The 21,501-nt window shown below is 43.1% G+C and overlaps 1 protein-coding gene across 7 annotated transcripts in view; it reads right to left on the bottom strand.

The window, feature by feature from the left end:
- Window positions 1-4,925, bottom strand: part of SEMA6D (semaphorin 6D) — a 54,527-nt gene extending 49,602 nt beyond the window's left edge. For 3 of the 7 annotated variants that reach the window (XM_079768956.1, XM_079768959.1, XM_079768960.1), the window contains exon 1: window positions 4,732-4,924. The gene's annotated coding sequence lies outside the window, so the exon portion shown is untranslated. Of the gene's footprint in view, window positions 1-4,731 lie in introns of all 7 variants that reach the window. The other 4 variants (XM_079768958.1, XM_079768957.1, XM_079768961.1 and 1 more) reach the window with 2 other exon arrangements.
- Window positions 4,926-21,501: the final 16,576 nt, after the last annotated feature.

Below are 21,501 nucleotides of genomic sequence, written 5' to 3'. Positions count from 1 at the left end.
AAACTCCAAAAGCAGCACTTCTAACTATAAAAGTTCTTTTTACGGTTGGCAACATAACCTAACAAATATATCCACCTAATTCCTGTAATTCTTGCTTTAATAAACAAAGACTACTGTAGCTGACCTCTTATTGAGTAAAAAGAAGAAGAAAAAAGTGATAGAAATCATTGGGTACTATTAGCCATGGGTCCCAATGGAGGCACAGCCCATGTTCTTTGTGAAAAGGGATGAAGCAGTGACCTGTTCAATTCTCCAAAGAATTAGACAAGGTCTTTCCTGTTTTCAGTTTTTTTTGGGATCACAAGCTAAAGGATACTTCATTTTTTTCTTCCTCTTTTCAAATAGAGTGAATTCTGAAGGTCGAGGATTGAGTGGTGCCTGAATGGCTCCTTCTCATGCTGCAATCCCGGTGGTTTAATCGTATCAAGGCTAAGGACGCTTTCCTGTGGGTCGTGGAAGGTTGGGACAAGTCGCCTCTTAAGTGGAACACACCATTTCCAGCCAGCCTTTCTGCAGGTGGGCCCCCAGGACTGGATGAGGGGCCCGACACAGGTTGCCAAACAATGGAAACTTCCCGTTCTGGGTGTTAACTTTAGTTACCACAGCCAGACAATGCTGCCAGTGGTGTGGAAGAAAAAATTGCTGTAGCCAGCTGTGCTGTTCACAGTCGGATGGCTTCTGTGTAGCTCCAAATGGTGACGGAGCCAGCAGCCTGTTGTAGCCAAGGACAGGATGATGGATGATCTACACACTGTGTCCAAGTAGAGAGAATGGCAGAAGTTCACTTCAGGGTTGTTAAAATGCTAATCTGGGTGAGTTAACAGAAGCTTAATAGAAAAGAGAAGTTTGAGAACTCAGTACACCTCATGTGATACCTATGTGGACCACTCATCTGGTTGCCCCTGGTTACATAAACAGTTGCTTAGTGTAGTAGCAAGTTTCCTCCTTTCCCTGTTGGGATGAATGACTGCAGCTTCGGTTATCACCTGCGCTGCCTCTGCCATCGGGGGCTGGAGAGGAAAAGTCACCCAGACGACAGCCACCTCAACTAAAAGGGATTATGATATGCTCAGTACAGTTGTATGCTTTTCATTCCCTCCGCACGTCATGGGAATAAATCAAAACACACTCTTTTCCCCAACTGGAAGTTGGCAGCAGTTCACAAAATAAGCGGCAACCTAAGACATGAGCTTTGGTAGATGGTAACGTGCTATGTCTCCATTCACATGAGCCACGGAAAGTGAGACCTCCCACTCTAATGACACTTTCAATATGTGAATTACACTAATAGGACATTGGGTCATCAGTGTTAAAAGCCGGAAGACCGGACCTCTGTCCATATTTGGTATAATCAATCTCGCTTTAAAATTTCTAGGATAACATACTATACTTCCCGAAAAGGGGTGCATATTTACATTTCTTGCCTAATGGTATGTTTTGCCATTCTCTATTTTTTTTCATTCTTACTTATATTGAACATACAGAAACCTGCCTGCCTAGCCTGCTGCTGGAACACTAACTAGCACAGCTCCTTGCAAATGATAACACTCAATAAATACTGAGTGGTTGGCATGACTGAGGTGCCTCTTGCTTCCTCTAGAAATGAATATAGAATGTGCAGTTTAAAGTCTATTAATTGAAATAAAATGTAATATTTTAGTCTGCAATATGCTAAGGAAGGAGTTCACCTCCTATGGTTACACCAATAACGGTTAGGCATTCAGCCAGGCTCTTAACTCTGCATAAAATGCATCAGGAGGGTGAAAAATGACCCTATTTCAGATGCATTTTTCACTCCTTGTATCTTAGTGAAATTCACATGCGAGAACAATGACTAAGCTAATTACCAAGGTTCATTATGATGGAGCAGCAAGAAGTGAAGAATTTCTCCAGTAAGTCCTTAAAACTATGGGCATCTCTTGTGAATCGAAGCTCTATTCCTGCCTACTTGCCTGTGTGCCTTTCAAGCGGCAGAAACCACCACGGCACAGGGGTCAGCCACCCACTTACCCAGAGCAGTTACTGGACAGATCCCTCCCTCGGAGCCAGCAGCCAGTGAACTGAAGTCCACTGAATGTCTAAGCTGTCCTCCCTCTAAGGACTAATAGGTTTACGTCACAGCCATCTTTCAAATCCATCAAACCAGGGGAGGAGACAGGACAAAACAACAACAACAACAAATGAACACACACACACACCCCACAACAGGGAAGAGGGCAGAACGCCCACAAACCTAAATCAAACTCAAGTTAACCAGCTTTCTGGTGATGGGGAAGTAACCATATTCCCGGCACACTGTCCTGCATCACAGACACGTTCCGCACAAAAGCTTACCTATGCAGCGCCCCTGGAAGAAAGGAGGACAGGTAGCATTATTCTGCGGGAACCAATAGGAAACAGTAGCTAGTTATTGATCTGACTAAATGTGCCAATGGAGGAAAATGGTCTGCGGAACAACATATTTTGGAAATCTGAGGCTTACTTCTTTGAACTGTCTTTCTGAGAGCACATTCTAGAGACCTAAATCAAAGCACAGACACTAACTATAGAAAACAAGACCCGGTAAGGGCTGAGCTATTAGTGTTCATTTACCTTCAGATGTTTAAGTTCAGGATAATATAGGCCCAAATCTCAGAGCTTATGTGGCCGTTTCTATTTAGCTAAGCCAGGGCAAACGTTTGTGTACTATTTGCCAGGCTGACAGAATATGCCTGTCACTCACTACATTAAACATGACTACACACAACTTAATTTCCAGAGTTAGACAGCTAAGAGAGTGTGTGTGTGTGTGTGTGTGTGTGTGTGTGTTAACAACATTCATAAACCGACCTCAAAACCTATTAACCTATTGTTTAAACCACCAACAAGGATAGTAAAATCATCACCTTGAGCTGTCTAAGATTAGATTTCTCAGTTCTACCAGGAAGAAACCCTGAAAGAAATTCTCCAAACAAGTTATACCTCCTATTCTGAGAAACAGAGACAATCCAATTTAGAAAAAACATGTTAAACCTTTCCCTAGGATTTCATCCTTGAAATAAACAAAACAATCCACTTCTTTGCCCCAAATATCAGGTAGATCCTGCAGATTTAAAATTCTTAGTAGCCGGAAGTTCTTGGGAAATCTTCCCTAGAAACTGGAAACGCTACCTTATTTTTATGGGGAAGTAGCCGCCCGTAGAGGTGGACCTAGGTCCAATTACCGTTGACAAAGTCTGTATATCTACAGTGATGATTCACTGTCCCTTCTGAGCGAAAATCGCGCAGCCTAGAGCGGTGAGGGGTTGGGATGCTGGAACTTGGGTTACTGACTGGTCACCTCCGAACAGCAGCTCTCCCCTGACTTCCTCTGAGGCTGTAATTAATGCCGCTACTTCATTCCGCTTTAGCTCCTTGACACTTAGCTTTCCACAAGTTCAGGGTTTAAACCATCACCTGACAAGCACTGGTCCCGAGAGTCGATGTAGCAGACAATTTTTAAAACCAGTTTTCATCCACACCTTTAAGTCCTTTATGACTTTTTTTTTTTTTCAATCCAAGAGTTAGACAGACAGAGGAAGCATTTAGCCCCTCCGAATTCCCCCAAGGCGGCAGGCCAGGAACGAACATCGCTGTTGAGACTGGAAATAAAAGTTTCCCTACCTACCTCTTCACCATCCCCCTGCAGAGGCTGCCGACCGGAGCGGCTCTCTCCCGGCCGCAGGACGCCTCTCGCCGCGGGAGAAGGGGCTCATGCAAAATTGACTCTTCCTTATTTGTTTCCATCCATAATTGATGGGCAGATGAGAACGTAACACATCTCCGCGCCGGGCTCTTGCCGCCTGGCGGAGACCCTGTCCAAGACGCTTCCGTAAATCATTTCCAGCCGGAGAACAAAGCACGGAAAGTTGCGGGGGAGAGTGGCCGGGAGGAGGAACCCGGGCGCCGGGTGGGCGGTGGGCAGCTCTCGGCCCCAGGCCCCTCCGCCGCGCGCTCAGCCAGCGGGGGGAGAGGGAGGGTGGGCAGCGGCCCCCTCCCGGCCGGAGCCGGAGCCGGAGCCCCAGCAGGAGCCTGCAGGGTGGGGGTGGCCGAGTCCCCCGAGCCCCCGCCCCTCGCCTCCCCGCGCACAACCGGGGCGCGCTGACAGGTAGCCGGAGGACCCTGGGAGCGCCTCGGTCTCTGCGGCGGCGCTACGCCCCTTCTCCGGGCGCGGCCAGCGCTCGCCCGCCCGCTCCCCGCCCGGCCGGGCGCTGCCCGATTCCAGCGGTCCCAGCGCTGGCTTCGGGGCCCACGGGCAGAAGGGGGCGGCCGGGCCCGCAGCCGGCTCCTCTGGCTTTGGCTCGGCTCTCCGGCTGGCTGGAGACGCCGTGCCCGGCACCGTAGCCGCCTGGGTTGCCCCTGATAATGCACGGGGCAGCGCGGAGCTGGCGCTGCCTGGCAAGAAACTTTTCCTTGCCCCCTTCTTCCGCTAATTCCCCCCGAGGGGGTGCTCAGTGCCGGGGGGCCTCCGGGGCCGCACGCCCCTCCCCCCCAGCTCCCAGCTCTGCCAGTTTTGACGGGTCCGCCAAACCTCTCCAGCCCTCGGCGCGTCCCTTGCATGACAAGAGGAGAGAACTGGTTAAAAAGAAATCAACTCTCCAGTGACCACGCACACTCGCGCGCAACACCGGCTGCGGTGCGGGCTCGGAGGATCTAGGTCCGCTCCCCTCCAGGCGCCCAGATCATTACAACATTTGCACAAGAGGGTCTTACCTCATGAGGGGAGGCTGGTCAAAATAAAGCTTGTCACGTGCAAGGAAAAAAGAAAACAAAGGGAAAAAAATAGAAAATATACATATATATCCCTCTGTGTCTTTAGGTCTTGGCTCCCTCGATATAATCCTGAAACTCGCCACCACCAGTCCTTGCAGCAGCGTCAGCAGCAGCCGCAGCCGCAGCAGCAGCAGCAGCAGCGGGACGAAGCAGGAGCAAAACAAACGGAGGCTCGGCAAATGGTGTAATTCGATCCATCTCCGAGTCAATCCTTCCAGCGGCGCGGGCCCACCCCCAGGCGCGGACGGTAGGAGGCGCGGGTGCCCGGGCACGCTCGCCCCAGCCCGAGCCCCGCGGCCAGCGCCGCCTGGAGGCCCCCAGCCCGGCGCCGCGGCCCCGCTGACCCCTCGGTGGCCTCCGCGTCCCTCCTCCCCGGCGCGCGGCGGCGCCCCCGCCCTCTCCCCACCTCCGAAGAGCGAGCGGCTCCTTCCAGCAACTCCCAGCGCCTCACTCATCCAGCTGGCGGTGGCCGCCGCAGCCCGCGAAGCAGCCTTTTTGCTCCCCTCCCTCTGTCCCTCTTTTTCTCGCTCCCTCTTTCCCCCGGCCAGCCAGAGGACAAATCATTGCGGCCCAGAGGAGCCGCGGGCGCAGTGCCTCCATAAAGTTCTGCCTTAGTTTCCTAAGCTGAGCTTTATTTTTCTAAGCACCTCTTTACAAACCGCCCCTCCTATTACCTTTCTGGCTCTCCCCCTTCCAATTTCTCTTGATAACCACTAACTAAAACAGCTGGGGAGAAGCAATCAAACATTGCTTTATCTTTATAAAAATACAGAAATTGCTTACTAAAAATCCCATTTTTACTTTGAATGAAAGCCATTCAGTCCAGTCTAATTTTGCAAGCTAATGAGCCGGTATTACAGGCAAGCGTTTCGTGTAATATGTTGTGGGAGAAATGAAAATGTCCTTGAAGTGACATCATTTAAAATTGACTGTCACAAATGAAAGAAAAAAAGTCATATATTCCAAAACAAGAGGATCTGAACCCAAACTTCATTCCCAAGAACGGGCTGTGTTTTATTAATTTGCAGTTGAATTATGAATCACTGGGGGCTCTAAATGGCTGGAATGAACCATGATGCCCCATTTAAAGAAAAAGAAAGATCTTTTTTTGCCCAACTTTTAATTTTCATTTGAGTATGGTTAATTACCGTGAGAGAGAGAAGAAGGAAGCAGAGAACGGATTTTCCTTTCCTTGAAGGTTCCCGCTTTCTCCTCAGCACAAAGTTACATGTTTACATTTAGGAAAATACCCTATTCTGAATTGTTTCTGACCAGCTGACAGCCTTGACAGGGAACTAAAAAAAAAAAAAAAAAAAAAAAAAAGATACCCCAAGGAACTGCTTCAGGACAGTTTCCCGGGTAGTTAACACTTGGTTACCAAAATGAAGACAGAGGAAGGAGGAGAGGTTGTCTTTTAAAATATAAACTCTTCCTGCTGTTCTTCCTACTGGAAGAAAGGGGTAGGGGGCGGAAAGAACAGCTTTGGCAACAGAGCCCTTTGCTTTTTCTATTGTTGTGAAGGCTTTTGCTGGCGGGCTGGCTGGTGCGTTTTTGGTGGTGCTGGGTTCTGACATCATGGCAAGTTACTTGGCAGTCTGGGCCCTTCGCCGGCCAACTTCTGACCCAGAAAGCGGTGCCTGTTTTACTGGCATCCAGTCATTCCGCATTTTCTCCATCGAGGGAGCAAACCCTGCTGCAGGCAGAGGGCTCTGTGCGCTGAATGAAGATGCAAGGAGGTGGCCAGCGGTTTGATGAGGAATCAAATGGCCGCCCACCTCTCCAGAAAGCTCACGAGTTGTCCTGTGTCTGCTGCAGCAGCAAATAGAACAAGTTCAATCCTCTAGATTCCTGAATTCTTTGCTGAAATTCAGTGACGGACGACTCTCCAGAGTGCCACCCCAGAGCCCTGGACTGAGTTCCTAAACCCAGGAATGAAAACATTACAGGTTGCAGAAGGGTATGGTGATACGTCACTTCGGGCCAAAAATTAGACATGTTTTCAGTTTCAATATCAGTCTGGACCGAAGAGCCAATCCCTGTGTTGGGTGTGCTGGGGGGACAGAGTTCAGGAAGAGGACAAGTCACTGGCATCAAAGAATGACCCTTCACCTTTGGTCAGGATCGAAATAATTTTAATTTATTAAGGATTCATCAGGAAAATGACACTCTTTTTATTCCGATTTTAGTGGAAAGAATGCTAAGGAAACACTCTTTATGCCGTTTATTGGCATCTGTCCCTTTCGGTTGATTTTAGACACTTTTAACCTGTTAGCCCTGTTTACTTCTTTAGTCCGCTGCCCCTCAGCAGCCATCATCTTATGCTCCAGGTAATTTCCTGCGAAGTTGCATGTTTCATGTCTCCATGTCTTCACCTGTGGTATGATTTCTGGGATTCTCCTTCACCATGACTTGATGCCCTTTAAATTCCGCTTTTCTTGACTTTTAACAAAAATGTTGCTGAGGTGTCAAAATTTCCCCCATCCCACTACCTTTGGGATGGGTTTAAGCACCTCTCTTCTGTACCCTTATGAAACTTACCAAATTAAAGGGAACATATCTGTTTAGGATGTCTTCCCTACTGGCTGCTTCTTACCTGTAGGGATCATGCCCTATTTACCTGGACAGCACCAGTGCCTAGCCCAGTGCCTGGTATTTAATGGGCGGGCACTCAATAAATACTTATTAAAGAGATCTGGTCATGGAACCCACAACTACTTCACATTCTTTTATGTGCCAAACCAGAGAGTATAGTCTCTATATTGCATGCTCCTTCAGAGTAGGGGTTTATTCACTTGCAGCCCCAGAGCAAGCATAGTACCTGTGTAAGGATGTTTGTTGAGGGAGTGAATAATGAAGGGAGGGGAGGAAGATATTTGGCTCTTTCTGTACTCAGAAAGAATACTTAAAGGGTTCAATGATGTAAATGATTAATAACTATGCCTTATAGCTTTATAGTGTTATCTGCATACATCTCTCATCACTGATAAGTAGTAACCTAATTTACAATCTATTTTTTAAAATTTACTTTAGGAGCAAAGTTCAGAAGTTTATTTCTATGTTTTAGTTCCAATCTAGTTTTTGTTTTTAAAATTGATTTTAGAGAGAGGAAAGGAGAGAGAGAGATAGAGAGAGAGAGAGGCACATCACCGAGAGAGAGAGAGAGAGAGAGAGAGAGAGAGAGAGAGAGAGAGAGGCACATCACCCTGGCCAGGGATTGAATCCCAAACTTAGGTATTTGCCATGACCAGCAAATTGAACCCACCACCTTTTGATGCATGGTACGATGCTACCACCAACTGAGCTACACTGGCAAGGGCTCTAACCTAGTTTAAGAATAAAAGCTATCTGAAAGTTATAGAAAATCTGTGTGTGATAGTCAATGAAAGCTTATCAATCACCAGAGAGTACCACTCTTCAACTATTACAGTTATCAAACAAAGCACCTAATGCTAAATATGTGCTATACTCTATCCTAAGCATTTTACCTAGTATAAATATTAACTCACAATAAGTCTGTGAGGTAAGTACTATTATTATCTTCATTTTACAGAAGAGGAAACTGAAGCTTAGAGAGTTTAAATGACTTGCCTAAGGCCACAGAGGTAGTAACTAAGCAGGATCTGAACCCTACTCTTACTTAGTTGTAATGATATTTTTAATAGTGAGGTCACAGTTATTGGCAGAAGACTTTGGAACATTAGACAGCCTGGATTCAAATTCAGACACCTCCTCTCAGGCTAATTTATTCAACTACACTGCACTTCAGTCTTCTCATCTGTGACACAGGGGTGATACCAATACTTCAGATGTCTTTCATGAAGACTGAATGTGCTAACGCATGTAAAGTGTTTAGCATCTTACCTAGAACACAGAAAGCACTGAATCCATACTAGCCAACATTCTTACATATGCCCTGAAGGCAGTGCAATCTGGGAATTCTGCAGAATTGGATTAGAAACTTAATCCAACCTCGCATTAAATGTGAGATTTAAAAGAAAAGTATGCAATGGGTTTGCAATAAATTTTTGTTCCATTCCATCTCCTTCATGTCCTCATCTATGTGCATGTGTTTATTAATTCAGATATGCTATTCACTATCCAGTTGTTGATATAAAATAACATTTGTCTGAATTTTAATGAATAACACAGCTTAGGATGCAGAATTTCATGTTTTAAAATAAGAAGATAGAGGTATTGAAATTATAAAGGTAGCTACAGCTTCTGTGGTTACTTTAATTTGAAGAGCACATATAGCATTCCTTGCGTTTGCACATTATAGCAAGTGCTTTTGTGGCAAGGGATTGCTTTAAAAACTAATCTAAGCTCTCCGTGACATGATAAATCATTAATAATATAGACCCAAATCTCGGCATCTGCATGGGCACAGCTGGCCTCCTTGTGTCAATAGTCTGCATATGAAAGTGACTCTGCCAAGATATTTCACTTTAATGAAAAATATTTATCATGGTAAATCTTCAACCTCAAGAGTTTACTGACATAATTCATTTCTATTATTATGTACTGTGATAGTATACCACCACAGCTAGGTTTATGTTTGGAATGATAAAAATGTGCTTTTTTAGTCATTTTGATTACTCTCCTTTAGCATGAATAATTTTTGCTGTACTCTCTGAGTAAAGGGAATGCACCAGGCATTTACAGAAATAATAAATCAGTTACTTGTCTAATTTTGCTAATGATTCTGCAGGTGCCACTCTGTGGAAGGACATGAATGCTCAAGCCCAATAAAAAGAGGTAAGCTCCCCGCCCCCTCCTTCAATATCACTAGCTCTTTTGAAAACAGACAAGAGATAGGAATGCTATCACCATTTTATCAAAGATCTTTTGAACAAACAGAAGCAAAATAAAATTTTTGGAGGGAGGATCAAATAAAAAGGTGGTAACTCAGCTGGATTGCTTAATTGTACTTCAATGTACTTTGGGGAGAAATACTTATGATTCAGGGATGCCAGCTTACATCCCAACAGATATAAATTCCTTACAGGCTTCTCTCCACAAATTTACAGTAACCAAGCCTCTGACCTTGAAGAGCTGGGCTGAATAGTATCTATTAAATGTTAGAAAGTCTTAACAAAGAAGAAAGAGAAATAAAATAACCAAAGTGGTAGAGAATTACAACTTTTTATCTGTTTTTTTTAAAAAAATGCTTTAAAATTTGTTTTTAAAAACCTCCCTGCCTAATCTTTTTTTTTCTTCTTCTTTCTTAAGCCAATGTTAAAATTCAAATCAACCAAGGGAGAAGGAACTAACTGGGTACCTATTGCATCCAGATACTGACTAGCCACAATAGTGTCACTTAATTCCTACCACAGCTCTCGGAGGCAGGCACTGTTCAGAGACAAAGAAACCAGCTTTACGTTAACCATCTTAGCAGGAGTTTCAGCCCTAGCAGATGACGGAGTCGAGGGTCTAATACAGGCCTGTTTGGCTCTCAAGCCTAATTTTCTTTCTCTGACACCATGTTATGAAAAATGAAAAGAGTATAGGTTTGAAAAAAATGTTTTGGATAACACAGAAAATAAAAACATTAAAAAACCCACAAGTTGATGCTTGAAACTAGGTTAAAAATGTGCTTCGAGTTCAAATCTTTGATAATTTTTGCTTGTCGCATACAGAGTAGTGTCAGGAACTCTGCAATGGGATTTATAAAATAGTTTAAATCCCTGTACATTATATGCATTCTATTATGCATCTCTGAATCACTTATAAATAATGAGAGAAAGGATCCAATTAACAGCATGCACATTTTTATTAAAATAAACTTTATCAGTTAAGCCATAAATGTTGCAATTAATGTTTAGGGCCATACAACTGCACCTTTCACAAAAAATAAAGCAAAAACAAAAACACCCTAATCACTCAATGCTGTACATACAAGAATAACTGAACTATGGTTACAGAGCCAATTCATTGCCAGAAACCACTAGTGCCACCAATTGGTTAGAAAAAGAGAGAGAAAATAAGATTCTGGGTAATTTATGTCTTTCCAAATAAAGGAACACAAAGGATACATTTTTTTCTCTTCCCTGTGTCTTTTTCAGGTAGGATGTTTACTATTATAGACATCTTATTAATATTGAATATATTAGATTCATTTAAAAAACTACACTGTGAATATGCAAGGAATTGGAGAGTGGTATGGAGACAGGAAGAAGTTGACATTCTGGGATAAAAATCAGTAGCAAACGCTTTAATTATAGGACTGGTCTAACATATTAAGTGCCCTGTGGAGCTGTGATGAAGTGGCAAGGCCCAGCACTGAGTCAGCAACATCACAAATGAGGTGACAGATGGTAATGCTCTCTCTTCCAGCCTCAGTTACAGGGGTTTCATTTATGCCCTAGGCTCGGGAGGAATCTACAGTTGGTCTAACCTTTGGTGGTTCCACAGAGGGGTCTGCTCAAGTTCTCCTTGTCCCCAGATCTCTTTGCCCTTTGAACCAAGAACCTACCATCAGTTGACAATCAACAAATAAAAACACTTAAGGCCTGTACATTTTTATAACAGACTTTCTTACCAGGTTGGCCCTCGTGACTAAGTTAGCTTTAAACATTATCTGAGCCACTAAACAGAAACAACTCCTCCTCCATGGCTGTCTCCTAAAGCGTGAATTGTGATGTGTGTTGAACAATGTCTTCAAACTTATCTTCTTAAGGAAAGCTTTACAAAGGAGCCTTGCAGAGTTTGCCATTGTCTGTAATTTGTATTTCAATTACAAAGCTGAAGGAAGAGCCTTCCTGCAAAATCCAGAAAGGTCCAGAATGACTGTCTAGAGGTTTTTAACAGCATCACATGTCCATTAAATTGGAGCATTTCCATGTAATAGTTGTATTATACTTTTAAAATTGTATTGCACCTGATCTGTACATACACAGTGTGTGTGTGTGTGTGTGTGTGTGTGTACGCACGCATATTTTCCTCTAAGAGTTCTTGTTTAAAAGCTTTGTGGGTTCTTTGTTATATTAAAATCTTTGAAATTGTGCTCATAAAATACCCCAATATGTTCTGAATTCCTGGGTCATAATTACAGAATAAACAAACTCATTTCTCATCAAAATTTTTTAATTAAGAATTCCAGTTATGCAATTATTTGCTAATGAATAATATCTACTCAGTACCAAAGCATACTATTAAAGGTGTTTACTCAAAAGTATGTTTTATAAAGATGGTTTCTATGGGTCAATTTCTCATTTTTAAGTTATCAACCTTATATTAAAACTAGTGGCCTGGTGCATGAAATTCGTGCATGGGGGGAGGGGGTGTCCCTCAGCCCAGCCTGCACCTCTCCAATCTGGGACCCCTCAGGGGATGTCCGACTGCCAGTTTAGGCCCGATCCTTGTAGGATTGGGCCTAAACTGGTAGTTGAACATCCCTCTCACAATCCGGGACTGCTGGCTCCTAACCATTCACCTGTCTGCCTGCCTGATTGCCCCTAACCACTCTGCATGCCGGCCTTCTCGCCTCCAACTGCCCCCCCCCCCCTTGCTGGCTTGATCACCCCCAACTGCACCCCCCTGCCAGCCTGCTTGCCCCCACCTGCCCCTCCTGCTGGTCTGCTCACCCCTAACTGCCCCCCTGCCAGCCCACTTGCCCCCAACTGGCCCCCCCTGCCAGCCTGATTGCCCCCTACTGCCGGCCTGCTCACCCCCAACTAACCCCCCTTGCCAGCCTGATTTCCCCCAACTGCCCCCCCCCCTGCCAGCCTGATCACCCCCAACTGCCTCCCACTGCCGGCCTTCTCGCCCCCAACTGCACCCCCCTGCCGGCCTGATCGCCCCCAACTGCCCCCCCTGCTGGCCTGCTAACCCGCAACTGCCCCCCATGCTGGCCTGATCACCCCCAACTGCCCCCCCACCGGCCTGCTTGCCTCCAACTGCCCCCCCTGCCAACCTGATAGCCCCCAACTGCCCCCCTGCCAGCCTGATCACCCCCAACTGCCCCCCACTGCCGGCCTTCTCGCCCCCAACTGCACCCCCTGCTGGCCTGATCGCCCCCAACTGCCCCCCCCTGCTGGCCTGCTAACCCCCAACTGCCCCCCATGCCGGCCTGCTTGCCCCCAACTGCACCCCCTGCCGGCCTGGTCGCCCCCAACTGCCCCCCCCCCTGCTGGCCTGCTAACCCCCAACTGCCCCCCATGCTGGCCTGATCACCCCCAACTGCCCCCCCACCGGCCTGCTTGCCCCCAACTGCCCCCCTGCCAACCTGATAGCCCCCAACTGCCCTCCCCTCCTGGCCTGATCACCCCTAAATGTCTCTGCCTCGGCCCCACCACGATGGCTTTGTCTGGAAGGACATCTGGAAGGTCTCCCAGAAGGTCTCCTGGTCTAATTAGCATATTATCCTTTTATTAGTATACATAAGAGGAAACAGTGTATCTCCCATTTTATTGATATGTGTGAGGATTCAGGAGACAGGATAGTCTATAATTTCTGGAAATAAAATTTAATATTAAAGTCTAATTAGTCATGATTTCAGCTCCTCATAAATATCAAGCTACTGAATTCAGTGATTTAACTGTGCTTAGGTCATCTGGTGAGGCTACCCGGTTATCCATTCATTGGCTAGGCTTCCCCTGAAAAAAGGGGGCAGTGGAGGCAGTGATTTGTGGTTTTCCTGTGCTTTTGAAGAACTACTCCAGTCTAAGCTACTGGTTCCTTAAATATATTCATGGTCCCGATGTAATAAGGGAATAATCCATTTGCCTGCTTCTGATTTATTTGCCATCTTTTATGTTGATGACCAAAAGATATAAATGAACAAATATGTAATCCATTTCTGCTATCAGGTAATTGTGCCGCCTATGGAAGGAGGGTATTTCTAGAAATTGCAAACAAAGTTAACCCTTTCAAGCTTAACCACTAGAAACATATAAGGGCTGAGAGAGACCATCTGCAGAAATGTTTTCTCTGAGAGACAGTGCGTTCCAAGGGAACAGACCTTCCAGATCAAACCAGGCATTACCAAATCCAACCAAGGTGATGAGGAGGTATTCCCCCATAGGATTGCAGCTAAAGTGGAAGTGGGCAGGATCATTCACTCATTCATCCTTGCATACATTCACTTCACTGTTTGTTATTAATAGCAGTAATCTGCTTTGTGTAAAGCACTGTGCAAAGATAAATGAGAAATACCTTGCATTTGGACAGCAACTGAAAGTCTGAACAGCAGTTTTATCAATCAGAGTCCTGGCAGGGAACAGATGGCACATTTAACTTGGGTAATTTTCAGAGCCCTTAGTAAAGGGACTGTTTGCTGAGGTGTGGACAGAGTGCAGGGAAACCACAAGGGAGAGTTACCCTGGGGCCTGACTACCCCTGGGACTGAAGGAGCCAGAGGAGAAAGCAATTAGCAGAACCTGGAGACATAGAGGTGATGTGGAGAGGACCCCCTTGCTTAGAGGTCAACTTCTAGAGGCACCGAGTAGAGGAAAAGGACAGAGAGTGGATCTGGTGAAGTAAGTGAAAACTCACTATGTAACTTTAGTTTGATCCTTATAGAACACTAGAGGCCCGTTGCACGACATTCATGCAAGAATAGGCCTTCCTTCCCCTGGCTTCACTCCCAGCTGCCAGCCGCTTGGGGGCTGGCACGTCCCCGCTCCCGGCCCACCTGGGAGCCAGCAAGTCCTTGCTTCTGTCCTGAGCACTACTCCTGTAGCTCCCTCCGCCGCCCCTCCTCCCCCTCATAGCAGGTGCCCAGCCCCTCCTGGCTGCTCCACGCCTGCATATGCAGATTAACCCGCCATCTTTGTTGGGTTAATTTGCATACTCACTCTGATTGGCTGTGGGCATAGCAAAGGTACAGTCAATTTACATGTTTGTCTATTATTAGGTAAGACTAGGTAGTAGGGATCCTAATTTTGCAAATGAGAAAACTGCAACTAGGAGATTTGTTTATTATAACTTAGCTACATAGCAGAACCAGACCTTGAACACCTGAAACTTTTGAATTTAGGCCCTGTGCTTATCACACTGTCTCCCTATGCCCTCTCCTTTGGACTTCCTTATGACACTTATCTCACCATATTGCATTATTAACATGTTATCATCTACCAGACTGAGCTTCATGAGACAGAGAACTAGGTCTTTGTATCATTAGTGTCTAGAATAGCAGCTGGGACAGGAAGGCTGGAGATGCCTGATTGGTGGAATAATGAGTGAGAGAGTGTGCAACCTCTGACAGATCTGCCAGAGGCTAACTTCATAAGTGGCAAAATGCTGCAGATACTAAATCCAGAGATGGAGAGAAAGGGCTAGAGACAGAAAGCGGGGAAGGAATAACAGTGTGGGCTGTAAAAGACTTCGTGACGAAGGGGTCGCACGAGCTGAGCCAAGCACACTGCAAGACGAGTGTCCAAGGTAGCGGAATACAAGGTAGAGGGGACAGCAAAGGCAGGAGAGGTGGGGAGGGCCTGGTGTAGCCGGGGCATGATTGACGTTCCTGGGGGCAAGTAGTAGGAAATGTGACAGGAAGGACAGGATATAATCACTGTATGGAATTTCTGAATTCACATTTGCTGGAGTTTGAATGTTTTTCTTGGTGTTTAGAAGCCATAGACTTTTGAGGGAAAGATGATCATAAACTAGGCTGTGCGTTTGAGAAGCAACACTCATGCTGGAGGGGGGAATTGGTTGGAGAAACAGGAAGTTTCAGAAGTAAGGATGCAGGAGTCAGGCCAGAAGACGGCTCCCGTGGTGGTGGAATCGATAGAAACATAGGAATATACAGCAGAGATGAGCAGAGTGGGCTGGTGTTTGAATGCCAGTGGGGGCTTAGGAGATTTTTCAGTTTCTTAGTCTGGCAGAGTTTGAGAAAAGTTGAATCATTATAAGAGATGGAGGCACAGGAGGCGGGGAAGGTTTGCAGGGGGCATAATTGAGTTTGGTTTTGGATAAGCGGAGCTGAAAGTGCTGGTATGGTGTCCATGGGGGGATGCCCCACAGCAAAATAGGGAATCGTTATAATTACAGCCAGTGGACAGGAGAGACTTTCTGTCTTCCAGAGAAACATCCAAGTCTAAATGAGCCAAATACACACAAGAAAGTGAGGGGAAACTAGCTTTCATCAAATGGCCAAGGTGAGCCTGTGTGACTCTGAAGCCTCATGTGCTTGGAAACAGTGACGTGAGAAGCTTTAATCCTGCCCACTCCTGGATGGTTTCATCCAACACGGAAACCATACAGTAGAGGAGTATGGAGTTATTCCCATTTCTCGCTCATGTCTCACAAACACAGGAAATGTAAATCTGGCAAATCATCACAATTGGTTTAATTCTTGTTTTAAAAGAATATTTTTATTGTTTTCAGAGATGAAGGGAGGGGGAGAGAGAGAGAAACATCAATGATGAGAGAGAATCATTGATCAGCTGCCTACTGCAGGCCCCACACTGGGGATGGAGTTTGCAACCCCTGCACGTGCCCTCACTGGGAATCGAACCGTGACCTCCTAGTTCATAGTTTGAAGCTCAACCACTGAGCCATGCAGGCCGGGCTATCTAATTCCTTTTAAGCTTAAGCCGGGGCGGGGCGGGTGGTGGTGGGGGTGGGGTGTTCAGTGATACCTTTTCAGACTGATACTTTTCAGAAAATGCTGATAATTGCTTTTAAAATGTTTTGTGAAACTATGCAAAATCATTGTTTTAGAAGTGTTAAGAAAACCTTCGTCTTAGTGTGGTGTTGATGAGAAAAATGCTGGAAAAATAATTTACTTAAGCCATTATCACTCCATGTAAAATTAGGCATCCTTCCACTCTGATTATCAATCTTTGCTGCTAAAGTCTAGATGAACTTCGAGAAATACAGTTCAGTGCTTCTCCTCCCAATTATCTTAAGCAACATGAACGGCACCATTTTTCTTGATTTGAAATGTTAACATGAAATATAATAGAGAGTGGATCATTTCAGAGTAAGAAATCACATCTTGACAGCCAGATGATAAAATGTTATAACAATAAAGATTAGATCACTTCCAATTCTCTTTATAAAAAAATTCTGGGGGAAAAGCAGAGTCTGATTTTAATTCTTCAAGCATAGTTTTCCTTTTTATTTAGAAAAAGAAAGTATATGAAAAGAGTGCCGGGACCATGTGCATGATGATGTTATTTAATGGTCAGGTGAACTTTGAAGTAGCGATAATTTAATATGGAATAGGTATAGGGTTAGAAAAATGGCCACTTTGTTATTTCTTATGGTGGTTCGTTTCTTCATTTATATTGTGTAGGCCATTTAGAAACATATAGTGTTCTCCTGGTATTTAAGGGAGAAAGAGAGGAGGGATAAAGAGGCAGAAAAAAAGAATGACAGAGTGAAAGGGAAGGAGGACAAATGAGAAACCTAATTAAACTTAATGGCACATTTCCAAGAAGAAGATAAAGTCTTTAACAACATCTGCAGTTTCAATTTTCAAACTGTAGGTACTTAGATTGGTAGGAACTTACTCCTCCCCTTTTTGTTTTATTATTTGCCATTAATGGAAAGAGAAATAAAATAAATATAAGCATTTGTTAATTCCTTGCAAACCACTTCAAATTACACAGAATGCCATAGAATTTATGCTTAATTACATGAGCAACCTTTGTATTAAAAACATCATTTTATTACCCTCTATAAACATTTTATGGATCCGTTTAGTTTATGGTTAAATTAAGAGGAAATGAAAGGCAGGGATAAACTACAAAGGATTCTTTCCTCATCTTTTAAACTGACTTCATTAGAACCATAATTCAGTGCTACATATATCTGAGCAATTCAAGAGTAGCGATGGGGCAACTCTACACTTGTATTATTCAGTCAAATGTTGAAAAAGTGGTGTTTAGCTTTTGATGAATATTTAATATGCCAGAGAGCTCTCAAGGCTCCACTTTAGCAGTGAGATCTGGAGCAGTTTTCAGCAGAGACTGAATTGCTGATCTGGCCTCCAGAGCTCTCTCTACCACTTTTCTTCCTCTGATATTCCTCAGGCTGCAGAGAAGTGGAAAAACACAGCATCCTGTTGCTCAAACAGTCTCCTATGTGTGCTCGGTGAATGAAGTGGATGAGGAAAAGGACTCTGGGATAGAGGCAGTCCCCGCACTGGAGGAGGCGAAGGAGCAGGTTCCCCTGGGTGTGAGGCCACAGGAGTTTGGCTGTCCAGCAAAGGTTTCTGACTCCCTGGTGATGGCTGTAAGCCCTGCGGACTTGACAGAAAGCCAACATTTTTCAAGCCACAGCATAGAATTTGGCCTTGATTTGAGCACCTCCTCCCTTGCCTCTTGGTCAGCACAAGTCAACATGGGATAAGAATACAGGGCTTTCACAGAGGACTGGTCTTAGGTGGTCCTGCAATTCAGAGGGACTGGAAAAGTACTGGTTGGGCTGGCCTGGTGTGATTATCAGGTGATTTCCTGATTGAATTGGGAAAGGGGAAACTCTGGGGTAAAAAATTATGGAAGAATGAATTTTAGAACTCTATGCTAAAGATAATGAAGTTATTAAGTCATATGTTATTCAATTGTTTTATTAGGGTAAGTGCAAAGAGCACAGATTTTCTTTTTGCTTAGCTTTGGTATTCTAACAATTCTAAGTTTCAGTTTTGTCTTCTGTAATGTTGACATAATATTTAACTGAGATTATTGCTAGGAGTGAAGCAATTCATATTTATGAAAACATTACATAAATTTTACAGTATAAAAACCCTATATTGAGTTTAAATATTACTAAATCCCAGTGACCAACCTGATGGCCATATCAGAACCACTTGGAGTGCTTTGTTAAATGGTAAGGGCCACACCTGCCTCTTTCCCTTCGCCGCTAGTGTGCTTCTCCTCCTCTCTTACTGAGTACCATTGCTTTAGTAATCCATCGCTATACTGTGTCCCATAAGTTCTTCAGAGTAATACAGATGGTTAAAGTAACGGCCTTCTAACAGTGAGTGCTAGAAAGCTGGGGCCATATTTGTATCCCTGGTGCTTAGGACAGTGTCCAGCTAAATACATATTTATTGAGTAGACAGTTTGAGTGATAGATAACACAGAGATTACCAATGTATTTCTATTATTATAACACATCTTTTAACACAAAATTAAAATAAGATAATTCTTTAACATGATCAAAATGTAAACTGCTCATATCAAAATCCAATATAATTCTTAGTGGTGAAATATAGAATTCTTCTTTAAAAAAAAAGCCATGGATAACAGTCATCAATTTCTACTATTATATACCATGATTTTGAATGTGCTGGTCAAAACAATAAGTCAAGAAAGTAAAATATAGTCAGAAATAATAGAAAGAAAGAGGCCCACATTATAAATTTTTTAGAAAGAATGAAAGTTTACCAAGGTTAATAGTTTATAAAACAATGCAAAAATTACTAGCTTTTCTATATGCCGGATACCACACTAATATGATTGCAACATATAATGGGGAAAATACCACAAAGGCAAATTAAATATAGATCACTTGAGGATAAATTTAGAGAGAAACATGCTAGATAGGCTAGAAGAGGTCAATGGGGGTAGAGGGGGACACATGTAATACTTTCAGCAATAAACATTAATAAAAAAGAATACCTATCAAAAATGTGCTAGACATTTATAAAGAAAACTATAATGCTCTTTAGAGGAACATAGAAGAAGACAAATAAATGAAGAACCAGATTTTATTCTTATATGAGAAGTCTCAATGTGATAAATATGTCCATAATCTCTAAATTATTCTTTCAATAGTGTAACTGTAATTAAGTTCTCAATGCTTTTTTTCCTTGTGAGAGTATTTATGACTGCTTTACAAAACCATTTAGAACTGTAATTGTAATATATGACTAGTTTGAATAGTTCTGGACAGAGAAGGTAACGTATATTAAAGCTACAACAAATAAGTGATGTAAAAAGAAGCATCCAAGTCAATGGAACAGAGTACAGGGATAGACACAAATTTTAATATAAAAGTTAAAGTCATCTTCATATGCAAATTATAATATAAATATGGTAGCACTTCAAGCAACTTGGAAAAGACAAATAGTTAAATAACCAAGTTGAAACAACTGGTTATCCATTTTAGAAAAAAAGCTAGAATCCTATTTCATACTTCATTGTCCACCGAAAAGTAAATTTCTAATGAATCAAACACCTACATTTTCAAAAGAGATTATAAGTACAAGTGATTATTTCCACAAACCTAAAGTAGGGAAAGAATTTCTAAATATGACACAAAACCAAAAATAACAGAGAAAAAGACTGATATATTTACTCTAAAAATGTAAAATTTATATACAGTGAAAAACAATAAAAATTGAAAACACCAATTTAAAACCATTTGCAATATAAGAACAAAAAGCTTATTCTTTTAAAAATAACAGTATGCAATTCAGGGGCTTTTAGTATGTTGATAGAACTGTGCTTCCATCAGAATCTAATTCCATTATGTTCTCATCACCCCAAAAAGAAACCCTGTACCCATCAGCATCCTTCCCTTGCTCCTGGCAACCACTAATCTCCTGTTTCCTGTTTGTCTCTATAGATTTGTCTATTCTGGACATTTCATACAAATGGAAAGTTCTCAACGTTCATCTATATTGTATCATGTATCAGTACTTTATTCTTTTTATGGCTGAATAATATTCCTTTTATGAATATACATTTTGTTTACTCATGCGTCAGCTTACAGGACATTTGGGTTGCTTTAACTTTTGGCTACTTTGAATAATACTGCTATGAACATTTATATACAAAATTTTGTATGGACATATGTTTTCTTTTCTCTTGGGTATATACCTAGGAATAGAATTGCTATGATAACCCTATGCTTATTTTGTTGAGGGCGTGCCAAACTATTTTCCACATGGCTGCACAATTTTATATTTCCACCAGCAATGTATGAGGGTTCTAATTTCTTTACATTCTCACTAAAACTTGCTATGACCTGCTTTTTGAATATGTCCATTTTAGTGGGTGTGCAGTAATATCTCATTGTGGTATCACTTTACATTTTTCTAGTGAGTAAAAATATTGAACGTCTTTTAATGTGCTGACTAGGCATTGGTATATTTTCTTTGGAGAAATGTCCATTCAAATTCTTTGCCTATTTTAAAATTGGGTTATTTGCCTTTTTATTAATGCATCATAAGAAGACTTTATATACTATGGATAAAAGTCCCTTATAAACCCAGCCTGTGTAGCTCAGTGGTTGAGCATCGACTCAGTATCATGAGGTCACAGTTCAATTCCTGGTCAGGGCATATGCCTGGGGTGGGGACTCCATTGCCAGGAGGGGTGTGCAGGAGGCAGCTGATCCAAGATTCTCTCTCATCACTGATGTTTCTCTCTCTCTCTACATTTCCCTTTCTTTCTTTGAAAAAAATAAATAAAATGTATTTTAAAAAAGTCATCTTTTATGAATTCAAGTTTAAAAGAATAAATAAAAATTAAAAAATAAAATTAAAAAGTCCCTTACCACATCTATGATTTGCAAATATTTCCTCTCATTCCATGGGTTGTCTTTTCACTTTCTTGATGGTGTCCTCTGAAGCACAAAAGTTTTAAAATTAAATGAAGTCTAATTTATTTTGTATTTTGTTGCTTGCACTTTTAGTGTCATATCTAAGAAACTATTGCCTAATCCAAGGTCACAAGGCTTTACTCCCATGTGTTCTTCTAAGAATATAATAATTTTTGCTTTTGCAAATAGGGCTAGGATCCATTTTGAGTTAAT

This window comes from Cnephaeus nilssonii (assembly GCF_951640355.1).
Source record: "Cnephaeus nilssonii genome assembly, chromosome: 4".
Classification (NCBI taxonomy): domain Eukaryota; kingdom Metazoa; phylum Chordata; class Mammalia; order Chiroptera; family Vespertilionidae; genus Cnephaeus; species Cnephaeus nilssonii.
The sequence above is the reverse complement of the archived record's forward strand: the minus strand, read 5'-3'. Positions and strand labels throughout refer to the sequence as shown.